General features: G+C 27.2%; 1 long non-coding RNA gene across 1 annotated transcript in view; it reads right to left on the bottom strand.

Moving 5' to 3' along the window:
• Positions 1-7,038: 7,038 nt before the first annotated feature.
• The window catches only part of LOC119689877, a 28,659-nt gene continuing 18,110 nt past the window's right edge, over positions 7,039-17,587 (bottom strand). The window contains exons 2-3 of the long non-coding RNA XR_005253505.1: positions 7,989-8,089; positions 7,039-7,101 (exon numbers count right to left, since the gene is read on the bottom strand). This is a non-coding gene — a long non-coding RNA (uncharacterized LOC119689877). The remainder of the gene's footprint in view (positions 7,102-7,988; positions 8,090-17,587) is intronic.

The following is a 17,587-nucleotide window of genomic DNA, read 5'->3' as shown; positions in this document are numbered from 1 at the left end:
ACGCTACGTATATATGGTACATACATATATGCTTGTCTATATATAGTAATACTCAGAGTTTTTATTATTATGGCAAACATAAGTAATCGATTGACAAAAAATTGAAATTTTTTGATTTTGTTTTCAGTTTCACCTTCAATTAGTTTTAATGCTATTATGTCGTCATCTATATCCATACTAAGAATAAATTGTTTATCTAATGAGTTAGCAAATGCTTTTTTTTACACTCAAACATTAAGCTATGAATTGGTCTTGTCGTATTTTAAGTTCCTCGAATTAGTGACTGCAACAATTATACTCTATTATGTGAGAGATTATATTTATGAATCACTACTGAAGTTGAAAATTTCCTATTTTGAAGTTCCTCATAACTTCCAGAGACAAAGCTTCGATTTGGTTTTAGTCTACTTAGTGTTGGATATGAATAAACATATATTTTTGAAAAAAGTAATTCTTTTCTTCGCTGCTAGAAAAACGAAACCAACGAAACAACAAAACCCACAGTATAAGACCTGAACCCATTAAAACCACCTTCTTAGGAAGGAGTTGAGAAGATCCTTGCTGTCAGAGTGTAAAGATTTGATGATCGCTATGAAAAATTGGAATGAAATTAAGATTAAATTAAGAGATTAAACACAAGAAATCCATAACATTGCTTTTTTACATTTCCTGTAGCGTTTAGAAATCTGCTGATTTTCTACTAATTACCTTTTGAGATTTTTACTGTTTATGAGCATTTTCTACTTCGCTTTTCAGTGTATGTAAATATATAAAGTGATTTAAAATTTTAAAAATTTAAATTACGATTTTTTTAGTACTCATATCAGTCACTTAGTTTTTGAAAAAAGTTTTATTTTTTCATTAAAACCGTCACTAGACAGACCTTTCATCTTCTGATGAGATGATTTGTTTTCAGTCCTACTTAATATATGATTTCGGTGTCTACATAGTGGATAAAGGATTAAATTAATAATATAAATAAATAAATTAATTAATATTAAGGAAGAGTATACACATTACTTTCTAAGTCAATGGTATGAGAAGAAAGCGCGTACGAAATTTGAAAAATACATTTGGTGAATATTTGTTGAAAAATAAAACTTGTGTCAAAAAGTGCTGTTTTAGCCACAAAGTGCTAATTACTAATACTTTTAATAATTATTATTTATAAAGATGATATATTTAATCCTAAAGTATACGTTTAAGTTATTATCTTTTTTAATATTGTATTGAAAATTGGGTTTTTTATATGAGAAAGCTGCTTTAAAGTCTTTCTAAGTAGTATTACTTTATATAATAAAAAGATTATTTTACATATTCTTGGAAAGATCTTATCCTTATATTTATTAATGTATATAATTTTTAGCATACATCAAATAACTTAGTAATTATTCACTCATGTAAGTATGTTCATTACATGATCCTATTTGAGGACCATGTATTTCCTCAAATAGTGGAGAAGAAACACTTGGTGACTACTAATATTCATATATTAATGGCGGATCCACCGTTGTTATTAAATAATATATTGTATATAGAAGTCTACTATATCTTTTACACAATTCCGTGTAAAAGATATAAGAAGATGGCAGGATTTTGCTCTGTTTTGTTACCACATACCTAATGACTTATTCATTAAATATATATAAGATTATGTACTCGAAATGTTATAAATAATTTAATTTATAATTAAAAACATTTGAGAAAATGTACCTGAACATAATCATTTATAAATTATATTATTATTATTTAATCCTTTTATTGCTAGGTGGAACAGAGAGAATATAGAGCCTAAATAATTACTTAAGAATAGTTGCAGCAGATTATCGCTTCGAGAGACTAATCCAGCTGCCAGTGGCGGAATGGTAACTCTTCTTGCTCAATACATTTGTTATAGTTCTATAGTCAAATATGTTTATTTATGTAACTTTATCTCACAAATTATATTTTATATTATAATTAAGTTGAATTCAATTCGATCTAAAAATTGGAGATTTATTGGAGATAAAAATTGTGATCCCTTGCAGAATAATGTAAAGGCTCTAAGTACTCTTTCTGACTATTGGAGAATTAATATTGTACATTATTTTATTAAGTTTTATTATATTTTTTTCTTTGTACATTATTTCAATATAGTTTTATTATACACGTTTTTTAATTTAAATTATTTTATTTTATTAAATAAATATTATATTATTTATTTTATTTCAATTTAGTTTAGTATCTTTTTTTAAATAGTACACAAATTGTTTTTTAATCTAGAAAACTGTTTACTTTTATGTCTTTAGAAGAGTCATTATTGTCAATAAATAAAAAGAAAATATTTACAAATATTATAGAAGATAAAATTATCAACTACACCGAGCAACACCTATTATGTGTACAGTACATAATCGCTATAGTATTTGAGACAAATACTTTAACAAGTGATAAGCCCGATTAGATAAACAGCTACATCCCTTTTTTAAAAAACCTTATTTTCAAAATGTACAAACCTTCAATGAGACTACATATATATATGTATATTAAAATCACCAACGCATACCTCTAAATTTAAAGTCGTTTCTTTGTTAAAGAATAACGATAAACATTTTTTTATTGAAGTAAATATTTATTTAACACGTTAAGTTTTTTAAACAAATTTGTTTATTTCCCAAAATATTTTATACAACTAGGAAACATATAATAAGAGATCAACAATATATAAACAACTGCTAAAATGCGATAAGAACAGTGGCGTAGTGTATAAATTCCCCCATTTAGACGATAAAAAAAATACATTAACACTTAAAAATTTAAGTGTTAATGTATGAAAAATAATGAAAATTAAGGAAATGTTTATTGAGTATAACCTCTACATAGAATAATCTATTTTAACGTCTTAAGAATCAATCTTTATAAAATATTCCCAAAGTTAGTATTATATTTGCTTACATCATGTTAAATTCGGTAACTACGCGCGATTTAAACATATTGAAAGGCAATAGTAAATACTCGTTCATAAGATATATAGCACCATAGACAATATTACTATACTATTACTATTGCTATATATAAATCAGCTAAGTGATAAGCAAATAGCTAAGAACAATTAAAATGACCAAAAACTAAATCAGCAGCAAACGTTAGTACATCTGTAATTGGAGATGGAATGATGAAGGACTGATGATAGAAAACTATTTCTAGAGTTACATTCATTAAGAAGCAAAAAACAGACCTTAGTATACTAATTACAAATCTTGAGTAGATAATACGAGCTGTGTATTCACAGTAGAAAGGGTTTTATCGAAGAGTAATAAAATTGTAACAACAACATTTTTTTTTATTATTTTTATAAAATTGAATTTTTGGCTGATCTTACAACTGTTTCGAATATTACCAAATACCTAACAGTGGTCTTGGAATTATTTTTTATATTGAATTATTTGGAAATGATTTTTTGAGACTGCAAGTAACAAAGGTACCAAATACCTAGTGCCAAATACCTATCATCAGTGGTCTGATGAAGATTTTTTGTATTGAATTATTTGTAAATGATTTTTTTAAACTGCAAGTACTAAAGGCACCAAATGCCAAAGGCCAAATACCCATCATCAGTGATCTTGGAATTATGTGTTATAATTAATTATTCGTAAATCACTTTTCGAGACTGTAAGTATCAAGGTTACTAAATTTATATTTGGCAGGGTACAAGTTCAAATTTATATTTTAAATTACAACTATTTAATATAGTAATATAGTATACAGTACATCATTCCACCCTCTCACAAACACAAAAAAAATAATAAATAAATAAAAAAACATAGTATATTAATGTTATATACTAGTTGTAATGTAAAAATACATAAGACAAGTGCTTAAGACCTTTTGGTTTTTACATATCAAAGGGACTACTTTTTAATCTTTAAAATACTTAAAACTATTTAAAACGGTTTCAAACAATAAAATAAAAAATATCTGTCACGAAACACTTTTCTGATAATCTTTATCAAGCTGCTATAATCTAGAGCACACATATAGTACGTAGAAGAGAAATAAATCTGAACACACAACGCAAAACCTTGACCTATTTTTTCCAGTGCATGTGTACAGCATCCTATTCCTCTCAACATGTCAAGATGAAATGAAAATGCAATGATTATCACCACTTCAAAACAATAGAAAACTAAAAATAGTACAATAGCAGCGAGTAACCTACGACTATAAAGAATTTCTGCTTTCCTGGCCATAATTGGCTCCATGAAGAAAATGGACGTGCAATACATGAAAAAAAATTTCATTCCTTTTGCACGTGCGAGTATAAATACAAAAGGAAAGCACTACAAAATACAAGTACTAAAAAATCAATAGCGGGAATACAAGGAGTAAATTAAAATGAATCGCAAAAAATTAAAATGTGGAAGATGAAATAAGAATATGAATAGGTAAAGCAAATGCATATAGGTTGTCGTGTACGAACGGGGTGTTAAAAACAACCGAAACCTAACATGTCATAGAACCACTCTGTACTACGTGTGACAAGCAAAATTTTCCATTAAATTACTTTGTGCTGTTCTTCCAATCAGAACTGTGGTAACCCCCTCTTTATGGTCACGCTCTTATAAGGAACCAATTGTGTTATTGAAAAACGGGCTCAAATGTCACTAAAGCAACTCCCCAAAATAGCATAAGCTGATTAGACTTAAGGAAATTAATTGTAACAACACTGAAAGATACGAAGTGTAGGCAGCAGTTGCCCAGCGCACTCAACTCTAACTCAAATACTCCGCCTCAAAGGAACAGGCGAACAAAATCTTTAGCAACCACTCTCAAGAATAAAGCAAACGTGGCGAAGCAGCGAAAATTCCTTTCATGACTGCTTAAATCCCTTTTAATGTGCTTTCGTTTGTAGAACACAAAAACAAAAAAATAAGAAAATGTATCAACCCTGCTTAAGTGGCATGTAACGTACGTGAATTCAGTACAATCAGCAGGTATACGAAATATTATCTGGAGAGCTGGAAAGCTGGGGAGTGGCGCTCTTAATAAAAACTAAAAGAAGAAAAAATAGGTAAAAAAAAAATAACACAGTAAATGCTATATGCCACATGTTACAAAAGTTTAAATGTCATAAGTTCAATAAAATAATATAAAAAGTAAATTAAAAATGTCAACGAGAAGTATGACGACCACAAACCGCCATCTCTTCACCACTTATTCCTGCTTTCACATAGATGAAACTCCCACTTTTGTGACCCCTTAATTCAGACACTTCAACAGATTAACTGCAAGTGTAGAGCATGTGGAGAAATGCACAAGTGCTTCATGATTTGCTCTCATTTATTGGAATCTCCTCTGATTTCATTATTATGGAATCTCATTAAGTTGAATTAAATTTGTCGTTCACTCCGAAGAACGACGTCATAGCTGCATAGCAGCATAGCTGCATAGCTGTGAAAATGCCAATAAATGGATTTTCCCGTTTTTTCAACAGGATAACAGAAATATAAAGTACAATAATTTATATTGATTTTCGCCTTTCTATTTAATCTTTTATGCATTATTATAGCAGCTTGCACTCTTACATGCACGAGCAACGAATTTATATAAGCTCGACACATATACACATATCTAAATATGCAGTGATAACACAAGCTGATATGACAAAACACAAGTATCATTTTCCATAAATGTTTTGTTTACTTTGCGTTATCATAACGTCACAATGTCGCCTTCAACAGTTGTTTAAAGTGCACACATACATATGGTATAACGACAAAAACTGCAAAAAATAATAATTCATAGATATTTTTGAAGTTTCATATTTTTTTAGTCAAAACAACATTATATATAATCTTTTAAAAAGAAAAATCCTCATTTCTTTTTGCCCATCACGAAAACCTATTTATAATTCCCACATCTCAATATCCAACAACAGACTCTCAATCCTTGATATTGTCTTAAAAATTTAAATAGTTTAAAATTAATTTATATTCAACAAAAAAAAATTTATAGGTATTTCTATAAAAAAAATTTTTGATACTTTGAAATATTCTTGAGATATAGCATCGGTATTCTAATAACCGACAGGCGTTGGTATAAAAATTTTTCTATCAATTTTTACATATTTTGCATCTCTATTACCTAAAGGCAACCCTAAACTAACTAATTTTTTTTCATTTCTTAATGTTATGCAGCACTTTTCCCAAGCATTTTCACAAAACAAAACCGTGATTTTAACCTGTGAAAAACTAAAGTTAACCAGATCAAAATTATGCTATTCTACTTTATCATGATTCTATTTTATCATGATATCTTTCAGTTAGTTCACGTTAGAATGGTTAACGCGTCTACACTATCTTGGGCATTTAGTTACCCAATAGGTTAATATGAGTGAATGTCTCGAGGAAATTGTTCACTGAAACTCCTTAAATCCTATATATTACTTTTACTTTTAACTATTTGGTGATATCTATTCAATATATAAATAAAAGTATATAACACTGATTAAAATCAGTTGAAGTTTATAGCTTCAAAAATCTTCATTTATACTTCAAGTCCTATTATAGCTCTTAAGGTGTTTTCCCCCAGGATACTTTTATAACATTCTTTAGTTTAGGTAACTCTGTATTTTAGAAATTATTAATTTGAGCAATTACTAATTATATCTTTTGATTAACAGATATGCAGTCAAACCTCTATAACTCGAAGTACCATTTTGCAAAGAGAAGGTTCGACGACTTATGGAACCTTTTGAATTGTAATTGTATGTAATTTGTTCTTTAAACCCTGTTGCACTCTATTTAGTTTGAGTTATAGAAAATTCAAGTTATAGAACTTTGAGTTATGGGAGATTGACTATATTTCTAAAACGATTTTAAGTGAGTTGAATAACTTTAAGCAAAAGTTATCACATTTGTTAAGTGAAGGTAAAGAAAGGTTTTAAAAACATTAAATACAACGGTGATATCTTTCTAAATCCAACATTCATCATGACCCAACTTTTATCTATTCCAGAGAAGTGTTCAGTCAAAAGAGGTAACTTTATTCCATGAGTTACCTGTTATTCCATAATGAGCATAGTTTTAAAAAGACCAAGTGATGTCCAGTAAACAGAGGTGCCTGTCAAAAGAATTTTTACTAGATAGATAGGAAGTATAGATAGGTTATTTTAAGTAGCATGGTTTCCGTTCAATAGAGTTGTCTGTTAAGAGAGTTTTTACTGTATATATGAAGTAAATAGTTATTTCGTCTGCGTATCTAAATTTAGTGTATTTGTCAAACGTATTAGTAATGTATATTTGTGATAAATAATGCTGACATGATATCTACCGGTATTGCAAATTTTATTACTTCATCATTATAAATTTTATTCGTCTTTCATAGGCAACTTTTTCATTTATGCCATTTTAATTTGATAGCTAATCCATTTAAACAGACTTGCTCTATTCCATGTATCCGTACGTAATTACCGGCTAATCACGAAGGTAACATCTTTAGTTTTTATAGCTTTCAAATGATTTCGTAAGCCAGTTTTACTCAAAGACCGTATGTGTACAAAAATCAAGCATTAAAAACGCTTCCTGCAATTTCGTGCACGATTGAAAGCCGTGAAACTCACAATGCAACATGCAAAACCGTTTAAAGTTTTCCCATTTTTTCGTTTCGGTTCACATATTAAAACGCTAATCATATTTGCAATACGAGACGTATCGAATGATAAGTGGTGGCAACGCAAACCTTAAGACAAGATATCAAGACGTCAATTGCGCAAAATGTTGCACAACTTAAATTTGCATTTAAAATCGATTAAAATTCAGCTGATGACTATGAGTGTGGATGTGAGTGAATGTCGGTTGCATCACAGTTATGCATATTTGTAGGAAATTTGATAGCAACGTTGATGATAAGCACTGATAGTGCATTCAAGAGATGAAAGCACTTACAAAATGTCTCAGTCATTGCATATGATATTGAACACGATATACAATAATTTAAAAAACAATTACCTTTATTAATTATTTTAAGTCCCAGATCTTCACTCGCCTCCTTAAGTGTGCAACAGCAATCAAAATGATGCAAATATATGCAATGTAGTGCAATTTACTATCTGAAATAACACAAAAAAAAACCATTAACATTATCCATTAAAATAATTAAGTTGAATATTAAAAAAGGCTTCAAATCGAAATAAAATAAATTAAATAATTAAATTTAGTAACAAACTGTTTAACTGAAAAAAAAATAGTTAATTACTTAAGGATAAAACTTGGCACAACAAAGCGTACTTTTTTCTTTTTTTTAATTCAAATTATAATTAATTAAAAAAAATAAATAAAAGACGTTTACTTTTCAGCGAACCTAATATTTACATACATTCATTGTAGCTCATAGATGCATACAAATATTACAACAACAACAACAAAACAGCAAAAGTAGAAATAAAAATGCAGAAGGAAAAACTAAAGCCAGGCAAAGAATGAGAAAAATTTTTTCGCTCTTCCAAATATTTATTAAATACTGAATTAAACTTGGATTTCATTAACATTTCTTTTCAGTAAACCATTTTTTAATTTTAAAAAATAAACATTTTTTTTAAACTGTTTACAAATAAACATTTTTTTTAATTTTAAAAAATAAATATTTTTTAAATTGTTTACAAAAAAATAAAATAAAAGACAATAAAAGAAAAATAAAAAAATGATATAAACAAAAAAAAAAAATATTAAAATAAGGAAAATAAGAAAATTATATTAGACAAATAACAAAATAATATAAGAAAAATAAGGAAATAATATAAGAAAAATACAAGAAAAAATAATATAAGAAAAATAACAAAATAATATAAGAAAAAAAGAAAATACGAAAAAAATAAGAAAACAATACAAGAAAAATAAGAAACTAATATAAAAAAAATAAAAATATAATATAAGAAACTAATATAAAAAAAATAAAAATATAATATAAGAAACTAATATAAAAAAAATAAAAATATAATATAAGAAAACTAAGAAACTAATATAAAAAAAATAAAAATATAATATAAGAAAACTAAGAAACTAATATAAGAAAAATAAAAATAAGAAACTAATATAAAAAAGAAGAACTGATATAAGAATAATAACTAAGTAATATAAGAATTAAAAAAAATAATGTAAGAAAAATAAGAAACTAATACAAGAAAAATAGTATAAGAATAATAACAAAATAATTTAAGTAAAATGAGAAAAAAAATTTTTTAAAAATATGAGAAAAATAATATAAAAAAAATAACAAAATAATATAAGAAAAATAAAAAAATAATATATAAGAAAAATATAAAAAACTTAAAATAATACATGAAAAGAATATGTGAGAAAAATGAGAAAAAAAAAGAAAATATAAGAATCGAATATAAAAAAAATTACTTAAGAAAAAAAAAGAAAATAATGTAAGGAAAACAAGTAAATAATATAAAAAAAAGAAAATATTACAACAAAAATAAGAAACTTATATACGAAAAATGAGAAAATAATATAAGAAGAATAAAAAATAATAAAGAAATATGAGAAAATAATAAATTTAAAAATAAATATCAAATAGAGTCTCCATGATAAGTACGATGTTAATTTAAAATTTGAAAATTTCCTCACTAGAGGGCAACTTCTTCGATATCGGTTTTTTTGCTATATGATAAAAATAAATTAGAATTAAAAAAAAATGTATATTATAGTATAACCTTAACTAGCATCTCTAATGCAAGGTCTTTTTATCATTGAAAAATAGATTATAAAGAATATTGATAATATGATATAACGTCTAAGGATTTATCGGTTTAATTATGTTTATGTTTATATAACAGATAACAGTCAATTTACTTATCCAAAAAAACCGCTTAAAATGGACACCTTGCAAAATTATTTCTTGTCAATATATTTCTATATAAGGTTCATATGATTTTATTGTTTTACTTAAATTAGTTCATTAAATTTAAAGCGCTCTGAACATAGTCATAAAAACCTCCGTAGCAAAAGTCCATTAAATTAATTTGTAATCTAAATGAATTGCATTTATTTGCTAAGATACCACTTACATAAATTATATAGTTTACCTTATAGCTCATATCACAAGGCAGACAAATCGAATTTGCGATATCAATCCGTTTTTCTTTTATTATTCAAACCAAATTTCCAATTTTAAGATAATTGAATAAAAATGTGCTAAGGTAGTTTTTGTCACTCAGGCAGATCATGTTGACATATGATAAAAATAATTGAATAAGTCATTTACTACTCATATAAAACAAGTATCCAAAAAATTGTAATTTTAAATTATATATTGTAAATCAATTTAAAGGATGATTAATGGACTAAAAAGTTATTCATAAATTAAGCTAAATAGATTTAAACAGATTTTTTAAGGTGTGAAGGGTTTTTCGATTGTCTTTTTTTTTAAGGTGAACTTATTTTTGACATATCCTGACTTCTTTTATTAAAATTTACATTAATTCCATAAGATGTTTTCGTTTTTTAGATCAAATACTACCTAATAACAAAACCATCATGTGTTGTGAGTACTAGTATTAGATAGAATTTGTTACGCATAGATATATTTTTTTAAATCCACTTAAACCTTTCTTTATATGGACTTATTTAATTTCAATTTATCGGTGTCTAAAACCGGGGACAAAAGTTATGTTGTTTATGGTAAAATAAAGGACTTTCAAACCCGTGGAAATGTAGTTTATTTAATTACTATTGAAAAATTATTAAGGAAATTAAAATGCATATTATGTTGGTGAGATTAAAAACCAAATATTACCATACATACTCGTATAATTGGCACATGGTTTGTAAGTGATTTGCTAACTCAAAATTCCTTAGTACTTATTTTATAATTGTAATTATAGGACTACTTCAGCAAGAAAAGTTCAACTGATTACAATGATGAAATATATAATCTGATAGCAAAAAAATATATTACAACATATAAATCTATAGTTCAAAGAACACTCGAATAAGTACTCAAAAATCATCGTATGATTATATTCTACATATATAGAAAATAAAATATACTGGCAGATATACTTCTTGTTAAATTGATTTCTCTATACTTCACACACTAATAATGTCATAAAAAAAACTTATTATTGCATGTGTTAAACTGTATTCTAAGAAATTTATTTATGAAGAGAAAAGGGTATTTTCATATAGTTTCAATTAATAAGATTTAAATTACTAAAAACTTGTTCAATTAAATTGCATTACAATTATAATTTTCTTTTTTTATATGCATTATAAACAAAAAGTTTTAATGACTTTTCACATTTCCAACTGGTAGCCATTTATCTAGCTTAACTAGTTCCTCACAAATGTAAATCGACTATATTATATAATTTCACTCAATTCGTTTATAGTATATGGCAATATCTAAAATTTCACAAATAGCATTTCCTTAAACGATCCCCAATAACAAAGTTCACCAGCAATAAGCAGCAAGCAGCAAGCGTTTTCAGGGTCACTCAATCAAAATATACCGGAAAGATATGTATTTCATTAAACGGCCAAAATTTAATAAAAAGAAGCGTTAGATACAAAACATTTGCGTCACATTTAAAATTAATTTTATTTTATTTAAACTGAAACTCTGATAATCTCCCAAAGACAAACGAATACATTCACTTTATCCCATTCACTGTACCACCGTTCACCGTACACAATATTTTATTGATAAGATTTACCATTTAAATAGATATGCAAATGCCGGTAACATAATCATTTCAATACTAATTTTAAAAGCTCATTTCATTATCTCACAACAACAACAACAACAACAACAATAACAATGCGTATAGTCATAAAACTTATTTATAAATAATTTTTTTTTTAATTTTTTTAATTATTTCCATACAATAAGAATTATGAATGATTTGTAAAAATTTTGAAATATTTTTTATATACGTTCGATAAATTGAATTTAATTAAATATTTTATATTTTTTAAAGTATTTAATTTTTTTTTTTTTGTTTTAAGTTTAACCAACCTTCCTGATAAACAAAATATTGAGATACACTGATACACTACAAAAAATGAATGAATGCGTTCAACGGGTCCCCAGTTTTCGATGTTGAGCAGCGTCGAGCTACGAACTCAAACTGAACTGACGCAAAATCGCCTCAGACAACGCGAGTTACAGTGAATAAATTCAAATTCAAATTCAAACTGAAATGAATTATGTGCGCGCCTCATCATCAAACTACACTAGATAAATTCATACAATAATTTGATTGTTTACATTAAAATTCTAAAATTGGAGATGTTTATAAACACAATGGGGAAAGAATCCAGTAAATATATGCAATCGACGACAACAAGTACAGAGCCACGGCAACAACAATACACCAGATTCACTGGCGTTCAGATTCAGAACGTTCGATCCGCAGGATGCCACACATCGCGAACGAAAGCATCATTTTATAATCCTATTGGCAAATAATGGATGAAAAAAAGAAGAAGAATATTTAAGCCTGAATGCATATTATGATAATTATATAAACTTTATGAATATCGAATGAAGTGAATTCTATGTAGAAAATACCAATAAACCTGAACTAAGCAAAACAATACAGATGAAATATATATATATATATATAGAATTATGTATATACATATATAATTTATGTTAGATATTAAAATATCTAGTTTTTTACTTTAGTTATTTTAACAAAAACAAAAAATGTATTAAAACATGTACAATATACGTAAGTGCAAGAAATATAGATCAGAAATCCATTTACACAGACACATCCTCCCGCATGGTTGGGTGGTTTTGTATTGCTAAAACTTCTTCTTCAATCTAAATACACTTACCGGATAGGCTCTATTTTATTACCACATATCCGTCTAAAAAAATTTTGTTTTTTTATAACCAAACTGAGCAATTGATTAAGGGAACTATTATTTAAGGGAATTGAGTTTATTATTAGTAAACTAAAACCTAGCAAGAAAAAAGTGATCATTTGTTCTGACAGCCTCTCATTTCTAAATGTCGTAAAAAACCACACGGCCACTAATACTCCGATTAAAAGAAAAACTACTAAGTACCAAAAATGTGAAGTTATTATATACCCCAGCCCATATGGGCATAAAAGGTAACGTATTTGCGAACAAAGTAGCTAAAGCCACTAAACAATTTCCGACTTTTTGTATCAACAACTACACAAAAAAGGGTATAAGAAAAGGAACACTATTCTACTCACACAAGGGGAATTTGGCAACTATAAAACAATTAACCAACATAAAAACAAACCTAATCCATTACCAATCTTATCACGTTCTCAGCAACACATCATAACAAGATTAAGACTAGGACATTCCAACCTAACTCACATACACTTGCTCAAAAGGGATGTACAACCAACATGCCACAAATGTGTATATATTCTAACTATAAGCCATCTCATAAACTGCGACTACCTCTTCAAGAATAGCGACTACAATATCATAAATCTACATCTAACCAAAGATATATCAAATAAAATTTAGAAATAATTCTTAACATAAATTTAAGCACAGGTCAAAAGACTTAGTAGTCCAGTTCCTAATCGATAGTTATGTGACACTACGACCATTGGGTCTATTGTGCCTCCTTTTGGGCTTTGAGTAGGTCTTTAAGACCTATTGCATCAATAAAAAGTAGTATAGAACCAACTTTACAGAGTTTTATTGCCTATTTCGTATGTGCATTAGCGCACAAATAAATAAATAAATAAATAAAATTATAATTGAAAGATATATACTTGAGATATTCGCCAGGCTAATTAATTAGTAGACTTTAATTGTGAAATGTCTTAATCTTACCAAGTCCAAGCGTTACCAAGAAAAAAAATGATTGTTTTAATTTCTACTTTGCGACTACTTCAATCAGTTCTGTTTGCAGATGATACCCAATTTTCCGGCATGGGTACCCAATGAGCAATAGCCCACACACATAGCATTCAAGCTATTAGTGAACTAACAAAAATAGTAAAAATTTTATTTACAATTACTTAAATATTGCACATAAAAAAATAATTATTGTTTTTAATACGATCTAGATAAAAATATTTAAATTTTTTCATTTTTAGTTATAAATTCAATGTACAGTAGATTTGCAGTTTAACACATTTTATTTACAACTAGTTAAGTATTTCACAAAATAAAACAATAATTGTTTTTAATGAGATCTAGATATACATATATGTATATACCACTTTTATATTTTTAGTTATAATTTCAATGTACAGTAGACTCTGAATTGAACGAATATCCGATACAACGAATAATTCAATACTGGTGTTCTATAATTCAATATATCAACATATCTTAAAATAACGAATATTGCATTTGAAACAAGGAAAGGCTTTGATAATATATCTGTCGTTATACCGAGACTCCACTGTTATGTGCATTTCTTTATATTTTTTGGACAGAAAAACTGTTTTTATTTAAACATTATGATAAAAAAAGTTCAATTTAAAAATAAAGTTCTGCCACACTTTATCAACCAATGGTTGATATATTGAGCATAGTAGTACAGTGAAAACTCTTTGAGCCGTACACATACTATTTTAGAAGCGATAATAGCAATAGGGTATAGCATATAATATAGTATACCCGGTATAACATATAACTTACCTGATGTAACCGTAATTCACACCAGCATAAAGTTAGAAACCGGAAAAAGATCGGAGTTGTAAGGAACTAGGACTTAGCATATCGTATACATATTTTAATCAAGAAGAGAGAGAAAAATAAAACAAAAAGCAAACACAAAACATGATTCCGTAACCTAAATAATCTTATTTTTATGTTGAAGCTCTTTGAACCAGTGCACTTGAGCACTTTGACTCTTTATTAATTCAAGGTATTTTCAAAACCCCTCTTTACGCCTTGACTGGATTATTGTTTATCACTTCATCAGAGTAAGCAATAATTGACTTCAGATCTGCATACCTCCCCTAGGAGCCTGTGACCATTCTGAGATTTGATAACGCGGCGTTGACAAGTCTGTCAGTTTTCGCAAATAATTTCAGGGCTTTATCCTTTATGTATTATTTAATGGTTCCATAAGTAATATAGTTAAAGTACCATATTGAGCAGTAGTATTACAATATACACATGCGGTCTAAATAGGGACCAAATGCTACATAAATCTGTTTATTACATACATCTCAAATGTATGTAGCTCTATTTATTATGTTTAAACAAAAACCTCGTGGAATAGTTACGTTATTCTCATTCAGGCTATAAAGCAAGGTTGACTCAGTATTATTTCACTTACACCTTAGTAATCATTTAGAACCTTTTTGGGAGTACAGATACCAGATACCAATATATTTTATAATGGTAATATGCTAATTATTATAATTCCAAATGTTATTGGAATTCGTACCAAATTTGATTGTAGAAAAATGTGTAGATATAATTATCTTTTACGTATTGGTTTCGCATATGTATTAAAAAGTAGTGGGCAAAGAAACAAAAGTTCATATGGATCAAAGTAATAATAGATCCTAAATATATTGTGTAGTTTAATGCAAAACATCGATGATCTTATGAAGTCTATTAGATCATACCGATATATCAGATCAAATAGAAATGAACAAAATAGCAACCGTTTCAGTGATGGGCATCAATAATGTATTGTATGTGCAACTTAAATGAAAAAACACATTTTTAAAAGTAATTCAAGTCCTGTCTTGACTTAAAGAATGTGATTTTCTTTTAAGTAGTTGTAATTTAAATTTGTTGAGTTTTAAATTTTTTTATTTCCAAGACCACTGATGATAGGTATTTGGCAACACTCGAAGCAGTTCACTACTGTTCGAAAAAACCTCTTTATTTGCAATCTATAATATTAATTTTAATTTCATTTGATTTTTTATTAACACAAAATAATGATATAATTTCCAAAATAGTTGTCTAAAGTCAATGTGATTTTGTATATATCAATTACTATTGTTTAGACGACTTATTGTAATACCAAAAATTCTCAAATCTTAAAACATTTCTAATAATTTCTAGCTAAGCTAACGTTCGTAATAAAGCTATTAATAGAATCCATAGTATTATACTATATGTATATAAACTCATAATTTTATAAATGATTTCATATATAACAGTTTAAGTTAGTATTTTTTGTAGAACTTACACTAAAAAAAAAAAGAGCTGATGTATTAAAAACGTGAAAAAAAATCTTAGACTAACAATAAGTTAGGTAAATATAGCCAATGACATAGTTTTGTTTTTGTTCTTTTAAATAATTTTTTAAAATATTATAAATAACCGTCATAACGTAAGAGAACGTTATGACAATGAATAATAGTTTCTGAATTTCGATTGGACTTCTCTTTTGACAGAAGAATTCGATAAGCGATTCATTATATACCAAACAGCGTCAATGAGAACTGTTCCTTTTAACAATAGCAGAAGCTGATCAAATTCACACAAAACTTTCTAATAAATTTGTTCAAAGAACGAAAAAATACGAATATTTTAGAACCCGAATTTTGATACGTTTACATAGCTACAAATCTATTAACAACAGTTTGGTATATTATACTTTATAACAATATATATTAAGGAATATCTAACAATTGCACTTGTATGTACTAAAGTAATTTACCATGCAAACTGTTCGGCTGAGAGAACGAAACACTTAAACTGTGATATAATAATAATATTATTTATAAATAAATCACTTCAAAAGATTAAATAATTATTGAACGTAAATTAGTTGCACTAAGATCAAGTACCAGTTGAATCGGAATTAACAATACTACAACTTTACTAAATTACTCATTATTCGATAGCTAGATAAATCAAGTAGTATTTTGTAGTCTACAATGGTATTATTATATTCCTCGTCTTACAACCGTATATATATATTAAAATAAGAATATCTTCACAGCCTATACTTGTTACTTTATCCCTTATATAGTTTCTTAATAGGTAATCAGCATAATTGTGCTTTATAGAAGCACTTTTTTTAAATCAAGTTCAATTGTACTGGAAAATAAAAAGCATGTTAAAGTATCGCGTATATTTCAGAATCAACAACAACCGGTAAAAATAAATAATATTAATAACTAATATTAACAATAACACTCACAAATTAAAAGACTCAATATATTGTTTATCTATCGCTTTTAGATTATCCCAATTAATTTCTTTACTAATCGATCATTTAGAGATTTACTAAAGGTTCTTTTAGTTTGGAGGTGAGTTTCGTAGTTACACATTTCATAATTCCAACACAAACTTTCATTTCTTCGAAACTATTGCCTATTGATAAATTTATGAGAGAATCGAATTGATTCCTACTTAGTCGATTAGTTATATTGATTTTCAATTTTGGCTGCTTGATTTCTAGACCTAGATATCGACTGATGGTTGTTAATTTCCCATCAGTAGGCGTAGTATCTCATAAACCTTGCATATGGTTGATCAACAAAACGAGATTGGTCAATCTAGTTATGTACGGCAATATGTAAAACAAAGATATGTTTAATCATGGGATGATCTGTTAGAGACGTTAAGCTCGTAAAAGAGCTTAGGACTTGAAATAAAAAAGCTAAAAGCACTAAGCA

This window comes from Teleopsis dalmanni, chromosome X, assembly GCF_002237135.1.
Source record: "Teleopsis dalmanni isolate 2A chromosome X, ASM223713v2, whole genome shotgun sequence".
Classification (NCBI taxonomy): domain Eukaryota; kingdom Metazoa; phylum Arthropoda; class Insecta; order Diptera; family Diopsidae; genus Teleopsis; species Teleopsis dalmanni.
Note: the sequence above shows the minus strand (reverse complement) of the source record. Positions and strands in the feature narration are given on the sequence as shown.